This window comes from Oxyura jamaicensis, chromosome 1 (genome assembly GCF_011077185.1).
Source record: "Oxyura jamaicensis isolate SHBP4307 breed ruddy duck chromosome 1, BPBGC_Ojam_1.0, whole genome shotgun sequence".
In the NCBI taxonomy this organism is placed as follows: Eukaryota; Metazoa; Chordata; class Aves; order Anseriformes; family Anatidae; genus Oxyura; species Oxyura jamaicensis.
Window position 1 is genome coordinate 154,820,628 of NC_048893.1, and position 8,547 is coordinate 154,829,174.

Consider the following 8,547-nt stretch of genomic DNA (forward strand, 5'->3'; position numbering starts at 1 on the left):
AAGGGAAGGGAAGGGAAGGGAAGGGAAGGGAAGGGAAGGGAAGGGAAAGGAAGAAGGCAAGGCAAGGCAAGGCAAGGAAAGGCAAGGGAAAAAGCATTCATTGAAACATTATTATTGGCATAGAGCTTAGGATAAATTTCTTTCAGGTTCCACTTGCAGATAGATAATTCTGTATTTTCAAAACATTGATCATTACCAAGGCAAATGTGATGTGATTCACCTTGCATTCCTATTATTCATTTGTCATCAAGGATCACAGAATCACAGAATAGTCTAGGTTGGAAGAGACCTCCAAGATCACCGACTCCAACCTCTGACCTAACACTAACAAGTCCTCCACTAAACCATATCCCTAAGCTCTACATCTAAACGTCTTTCAAAGACCTCCAGGGATGGTGACTCAACCACTTCCCTGGGCAGCCCATTCCAGTGAATAACAACCCTTTCAGTAAAGAAGTTCTTCCTCATATACAACCTAAACCTCCCATGGCACAACTTTAGCCCATTCCCCCTCGTCCTGTCACCAGGCACATGGAAGAATAGACCAACCCCCACCTCGCTATGGCCTCCCTTCAGGTACCTGTAGAGTGCAATAAGGTTGCCCCTGAGCCTCCTCTTCTCCAGGCTAAACAGTCCCAGCTCCCTCAGCCGCTCCTCATAAGACTTGTTCTCCAGACCCTTCACCAGCTTCGTAGCCCTTCTCTGGACTTGCTCGAGCACCTCCATGTCCTTCTTATAGCAAGGGGCCCAAAACTGAACGCAGTACTCAAGGTGTGGCCTCACCAGAGCCGAGTACAGGGGGACAATCACTTCCCTGGACCTGCTGGCCACACTGTTTCTAATGCAAGCCAGGATGCTGCTGGCCTTCTTGGCTGCCTGAGCACACTGCTGGCTCATATTCAGCCGACTGTCAACCAATACTCCCAGGTCCTTCTCTGCCAGGCAGCTTTCTAACCACACATCTCCCAGCCTGTAGCTCTGTTTGGGGTTGTTGCGCCCCAGGTGCAGGACCCGGCACTTGGCCTTGTTGAACTTCATACCGTTGGCCTCGGCCCATCGGTCCAGCCTCTCCAGATCCTCCTGCAGAGCCTTCCTACCCTCGAGCAGATCGACACATGCACCTAACTTGGTGTCGTCTGCAAACTTGCTGCGGGCGCACTCGATCCCGTCGTCCAGATCATCGATGAAGATGTTAAAGAGGACTGGCCCCAGTACCGAGCCCTGGGGGACTCCACTAGTAACCGGCCTCCAACTAGGAGGTTGAGTAAAGAATGACTGAGATTAATTCCCTGGAATATACAGTCTCTACTTTGACAGCTGATTCCATCTTTCACGTGATATAAAGAAACTAGCCTTACAGTTTAGACATTTAGATTAATTGCTTGTATAGACATAGGTAGACCAGTTAGTCTATATGAATAAACTATGAGTGATTAAAATGTAATAAATAAATTAATAAACATTTAAATTAGTTTTCAGATAGAAGCAATGCCTAGCAATTATATGAATGGGGGGATTCTGAGATAATTTTACAAAAATTTGGCCTGAAAAGTAATCCTGTAATACCAGTAAATTATATACATGTATTATCCAATTAATCTTTGAATGCTAAACCCTGAAGTGTTCAGTAGGCAAGTCTCCATTGCACTGAAAAGGATTACAGAAGAAATTATCATAAAAACATAAGAATTAGAGGTAAATAAGAGGTCAATAAGATTGGTCAGTCACAGTCACTGCAAAATATTTATGTATTCTTCTCTGGAATAATTTTTTCCTATGTATCACCTACTGTTTTAGAAAATGGCAGTGTTTCTCTGATTCTCATCATCACATTTCTGATGTCAAGTACAAAACCACCACAATATATGTAATATCCACATCAGGTTGTTAGGCCAAAGTCCTTCATTCAATATGCCACATACTAAATAACGCAAATCACCCTATCTACCACTACAGAATATTTTAGTATTTAAGACAATTTTAGTAAGAATAATCTTTTCATCACAAACTTTTCTACTAAAAATTACTTCAATAGCTTAAGATATTCTCCTACCCCCACAATAGCTTTAACCTTTCAAGACTTCCTGACATATTGTACTGCTGCTTCCACTTTTCCAAATCTGCTATATTTAACTTTTTATTACTGTAATTCAAATCTCCTAGGCAAACCACTCATTTTTGCTTTTAAATTGATCAGTCCTTTTAGGATAATTAAATTCTTAAATTATTATTTCATGTATGTGTCTTTTTAACATTAGATAAATAAGTGCTCCGGAAAGCAATTTGATGCCATTGATTAAGGCTTCTTTTTACATAAAACCATCAATAATAATGCAAATGGTTTAGCACGTTCCGTTTGGGAACATGTTAAACACCAATGTTCTGGAATTCGATCTAATAACCCAACATAAAATAGTCAGTCTATATCAAAGTTTAAATGTTTCACCTATTGCTCACAAAAGTGTCTTAAGCAAGATTATAACTATTTTAAGACATCATTTTGGATGAGATAGTTTAAATATCTGTCATATGATGGCACTGTGATGACAACACCTAGACACATTGATATAGATGTTATATCAACAAAATTATCAAAAGGGAAAATAAAAGTTATTTTTAAAGTTTCGTGATTAGTATACACATTCAAAATAGCTCCATATATTTGAGATAGCCAGACATATGCCATCCTTCATGAAAGAAATAATTCTAATACAGTTTAGAATATTCAGAATATTTTTTCCTCTAATAATTTCAAAATTTTAGCAATCATAGAATCATAGAATATCCCAAGTTAGAATGGAGCCACAAGGATTATCGAGTTCAACTCCTGTCTCCACACAGGACCACCCACAAAACAAACCATACATCTGAGAGCATTGTTTAAACTTTTCTTGAACTCCAGCAGGCTTGTTGCCATGACCACTGCCATGGGAAGCCTGTTCCAGTGCCTAACCACCCTCTCAGTGAAGAACATTTTCTTAATATCCAGCTTGAACCACCCTTTATGTAGCTTTATGCCATTCCCTCAGGCAGTATTGCTGGCCACCAGGGAGAAGAGATCAGCATCTCCACATGTGCTCCCTGCCTCATGAAGAAGCTGTAGACTGCAATGAAGTCTCCCATCAGTCTTCTCTAGGATGAACAAACCAAGTGACTTCAGCTGCTTCTTAAATGCCCTCTAGACCATTCACCATCTTCATATCCTCCTCTGGATACTCTCTAATAGTTTTATGTCTTTCTTATATTGTGGTACCTAAAACTGCCCACAGTACATTTGGTAAGTCTGCACCAGTGAAGAGCAGAGTGGGACAGTTGCTTCCCTTGACGGTCTAGTAGTATTGTGCTGATGAACCCCAGGATATCGTTGGCCCTTTTGGCTGGCAAGGCACACTCTTGACTCATATTCAAATTGTTGTTGAACACAATCCCCAGATCCCATTCCTTGGGGCTGGTCTCCAGCCTCTCATCTCCCAGTCCGTACATATATCCAGGGTTTCCCCAACCCATGTGCTGAATCTAGCACTTGCTCCTTAATCTTCATATGGCTAGTGTTCGTCCAGCCCTCTGCTTTGCAGATCTCCCTGCAAGGCTTTAATTTGTTAAGATATCTCTGCAAGGCAGAGATCTTTCCACACATTGGTGTCCAAAAATAAATAAGTAAAAGCAAGGAAAGGGGATTTTTTTTTTTTTTTTTTTTTTTTTTTTTAGTTTAAAAGCAGCAGTAGATTGTATGAAATAACAAAAATAGCAAATATCATGCTTTTGTTGTTTTTGTTGTTTGTATGACTAGGGGTAAATATTTTTTGTGCATGCGTGTGCATGTGTGGTAGAAAAATGGAAAGGAGTTCTATCACCAAGCACCTTTCTCTTCCATATCTCCAGAGTGGCTGGCAATCAGTTATTTCAACAGACAGAATGGAGCACTAGTATTCACTTTAATAATTCTCACACAAAAGGGAAGGTATTTTAATATATATATGACAGTGCTGATCATACCTTAAGGACAGAACACTTTTAATGTAAGGAATCCAGGACAGAAATATGTCTATTGCTGGTTTTAATATACATACTGGCCACTAAGTGAAAGACACATAGTGACTTCCATAAGTGTTTTCTTGGCTTAAAAATGAACACTTGAAAAGGAAAATGGTCTCCTATTTATCATATTTGTTCTTGAATAGAAAACATATTGATTTTTTTCTGTGTATTACTTGGAGTGATTCAAAGTCGTTATACTCCTAAGGTCTAAGAATAATGTCCTTGTTAATATTCAATATCTATGCATTGTTCTAGGATTTGAAAAGAAGTATTTTTTATTTTTTTTAAAAAAAAAAAGGGGGAACCCAGACATCATTCTCCTAAATGAAATTTAAGACCCCTTCATGCTTTTGGTTTAAGGTTAAAGCTTCATGTTTCATTAACAAAATACTTTTATTTGCAGAATGAAGCCAATGAGCACAATCTATTCTGATTAATAAGACTTCATAAGACACTGAACTGATGTCGGGTGCTTTTATTATTATTATTATTATTATTATTATTATTATTAAGGAAAAGAAAGTGAACTCTTGCATTAAGTTTAGACTATCTCCACATGGAATAATGGAATCTAAGCAGTTCATACTGATCAGAACAAACAACATATATTGAAATTAATATAAACATAAAATTCACTTTTCACTTGCAATGAAATAACATAACAAATGATAGTTTTCAATCAGGAAAATGCATACATCTTATTGGACCTAACTCTAAATCTTTTGGAATATAGTAAGAATTCTCTCACCACTTTTGCTTCAGACCAGTGTGATTTCTATCTATACATTGCCTACAGTAAAACTACTTAGAACGCTCTGGGAAGTCCTGAGTAAACATAGATATCAGATTTTCTTTTCTCTTTGTAATGGTTTACTTACAAAGGGTCTGTGAGTAAGAATGTTTTAGGACACTTAGGCAGAAAGCAAACTGCTATATACATCTAAGAGAGAAGGTTATCTTTGTTGTTACACTTTTAGAACCACTATTCAAAACAATACTCATGGTTGTGAAACACGGCAGGGCTGACTAACACAGTGAGAAAGATCAACAAGTACATATGATATCATGTCAATTAACTAAAGTATCACAGCTGAGAGGATTTTTTTTTTTTTATCAATTAGGTATTAGATTGAATAAATAATATTAATTTTATAAAGGAAATAAAACTGTATCTGAAAAGTGAAACCTTTCCAATTTAGCTATAATCAAAAGGTTGGAGGGATGATGTAATTACAAATAATTTGTATATACATTTCTTTTTATAAAAGTAAAGCTTCATAATATCAAAAACATCAAATCAAGAATTAATAACCAGTGAAGACTTAATGCTCTATCAATGCCAGATATTTTGTGGAGAAATGTTTCTCAGCATAAAAGTAAATATTCTTTCTAATACACTTTTTAATAATGATTTGCAAATCTGAACTGTAATATCAGATTTTCCAAGTGCCCTGAACTTTTCCTGTTAGTTGGATTAATTTTCTGTCATAGACTTCTGTATGAATGTAGAAGGCAAACACGGAAATCTGTGTGTAATTTTGCATATGCAACTTTCATTTGATAATGTATTTTTTTTATATTTGCATGTTTGCATAATGGGCATGTGCAAAATTTTCCACATAGATTGTATGATCAAAAATATGAAAAATAAAATTTTAAACACTATTTATTATTATTATTATTATTATTATTATTATTATTATTATTGTCCATATATCTAATATATTTTCCTTCTGGCTTTTTCCAGACTTCAAGCTAGATTTGTTTCTGCCAATGATACTATATATATATATATGTGAAAGCAATAGAAAAAAGTACAATACTGACAGAGAACAAAGATATTGAAACAGTTATCTAGAGCATTCTTCTGGAGAACAACAATAAAAATCCTCATTTAAAAACAGTCAGGATAATGCTTTGCTGGAGGTCATTATGTTATGTCTTTAAATGCAGATAATCACAAAATTATTTTGACATTTGGTACCACCATATTTAAATTTATAAATAACATTTATTTTTAAATAACATTTAAATGAGAAAATAGTTCTCTTCAAAGACAGTTGTGACCTAAATTAATGAAAAGCTTAAAACACCTCAACATCCATTTTCCAGTGTGGCCTGAGCTCTGTACCTTAAAATTTGGGATAGAAACAGTATTTGAACTATTTAAATACAACTAGGAATATTTGTATTCCCTCTACATGAGGACTAGATTAATGCAGATACTATTTTGTAAAGAATTTTCAGAAATGAAAACACAATGATGTTTAAGAAGAGGCTCTGGTGTCAAAATACGGACAACTACTTCAATGATGTAAATCCATGAGATAATATTATTGATGGCCTTATTACTATCTGTATATTAGTGGTTTGTTTGTTTGGTTGGTTGGTTGGTTTGTGTTTATTTGTTCTTCTTATTATTTTGTCATTCTGCTATATGTAGCTGTATGACAACCTTTCAAAATTTGAACTCCATTATGCTATGATTTTATATATATATATATATATATGTCTGTGATAACTGACCTTTGTGCTAGTTGCTTTTGAATCATGTTGTATGCTAAATAGATGAACATAATCCAAATTAGATTTCCTGGATACAGAATATAAAAATAATTTAAATGTATTCTTCCTTGTTCTGAAATGCTTCACCTCAAGAAACACTCTGGAATACCTATAAAACAAAACAACAGGAACAAAAACTGTGCATCCTTTCAGTTAGTCTGATCTAAATTAGGAGTAACTTCCAGAAAAAAAAAAAAAAAAAAAAAAAAAAAAAAGAAAGAAAAAAAAAAATCCATGGACTTCTTTAGTATAAGTCAAGGTGAGAATCACACATATATTTTCACATAAGTAAAACAATCGTTCTAAAATCAACAGAGTTTGTGTATGTAACTAAGAATTAACATTTGGTGTAATAACAATAGTCATTGTACTTTTAAATACATATATAAGCATAAAGAGATATGTACACCTGTGATGTACAAAAATCTGAATGGAAATATACATAGTGATATGTGTTAGTTATAAAGTTATGTATGTATTATATGATGTTTTCTAACATTCAGTAATGTAAATATAATTATTATCAATGTAAAGTCAGACTTTGGATTATTCTCTTAAGAATCTCACTGTATTTTTGAGGTATTAATATTACGTGATAATTGCTTTCTTTACTGTTCAATGAAGGATGTTTTTCATTACTATAGAAAGTTGTCAGACAAAAATACATGAACCAATAATATGAGTTTGAAAGAGTGAATACTCAATAGATTTTTTATTTTTTTCCCCCTACTAATCAAACAATAAAAAATTGAAGACACAGTCTTGGAAATGGCTAGACATATGAGCAACTTTACTCTCATAAATAGTTTTAGGTGATAATATTTACATACTGAAAGTAAAGTTATTCATATGGTTCAGAGCATGCAAGATTAATATAGGAATATATTAAAAAATATATCAAAAGTGATTTTTTCTTTTTTTGTTTGTTTGTTTTGGCTTTTTGAGTTTGCTTTTTTTTTTTGTATTATTATTATTATTATTATTATTATTATTTGCTATAGACCTGTGCTTTAAATATATATTCTGCTTAACAATACCAAAGTTAAACCAGTATGTGAAATTGCTTGACCTTGTGTATGGCTTTTTAAAGATGTATTAAAACAAAGTCTAAAAGAATCATTTAGTTATAAATTATTTTGAAACCTACAAAATATAATTCATAAATAAAAATAATTGTTGGATTTTGCAATTAGGAGATGACTGTGTGCAAAAATGCATATTGTATCACATATTCTTAATTATTACAGTACAGTAATTAAGAATATCAGGTGATACATTCTGTAAATAAGCTAATATAGTTGAATGCAACTGTTTCTAGTGTTTTAAGTCAACCATTAGTTTTCTGACAGGATTGTTGCTATTTTTGTTGTTGGACAAGAGTGTTGATACACATCCAAATAGTAAGAAATACTCACTTTTGACTAAAGTTTCAGTTTAATGTAAAACTAGATAGGATAAACTGAATGTTTGCTTGCTTGTATTGTCTTTAAGCAAAGTCATGTTTTGTTTGTCAGGAAGATTTCTATTTATCCAATTCTAAAATACATTCTTAGGAAAAAGGTGTTTTTTGTTGTTGCTGTTGTTTGGTTTTGTACTGAACATATCAAAGAGAAAGAAGAAAGAGAAGAAGGAGGAGGAGGAGGAGGAGAAGAAGAAGAAGGAGAAGAAAAACAAGAAGAACAAGAACAAGAACAAGATGAACAAGAACAAGAAGAATAAGAACAAGAAGAATAAGAACAAGGAGAAGGAGAAAAGGAGAGAAAATGAGAAAAAAATAAAAAGAGAAATAAGAAAAACAAAAAGAAAAAAAGAAAAAAGGGAAAGAGAAAAAGAGAAAATAAATAAATAAAATTAAAAATAAAGAAAAAGAAAAAGAAAAAGAAAAAGAAAAAGAAAGAGAAAAAGAAAAAGAAAAAGAAAAAGAAAAAGAAAAAGAAAAAGAAA

At 33.6% G+C, this 8,547-nt stretch overlaps 2 long non-coding RNA genes across 2 annotated transcripts in view; one reads left to right on the forward strand and one right to left on the reverse strand.

Annotated features, from left to right (window-relative positions):
* Positions 1–6,234: 6,234 nt before the first annotated feature.
* Positions 6,235–8,547, reverse strand: part of LOC118163071 — an 8,962-nt gene continuing 6,649 nt past the window's right edge. Inside the window, exon 3 of the long non-coding RNA XR_004748826.1 lies at positions 6,235–6,246. This is a non-coding gene — a long non-coding RNA (uncharacterized LOC118163071). The remainder of the gene's footprint in view (positions 6,247–8,547) is intronic.
* Positions 6,288–8,547, forward strand: part of LOC118163077 — a 7,049-nt gene continuing 4,789 nt past the window's right edge. Inside the window, exon 1 of the long non-coding RNA XR_004748833.1 lies at positions 6,288–6,303. This is a non-coding gene — a long non-coding RNA (uncharacterized LOC118163077). The remainder of the gene's footprint in view (positions 6,304–8,547) is intronic.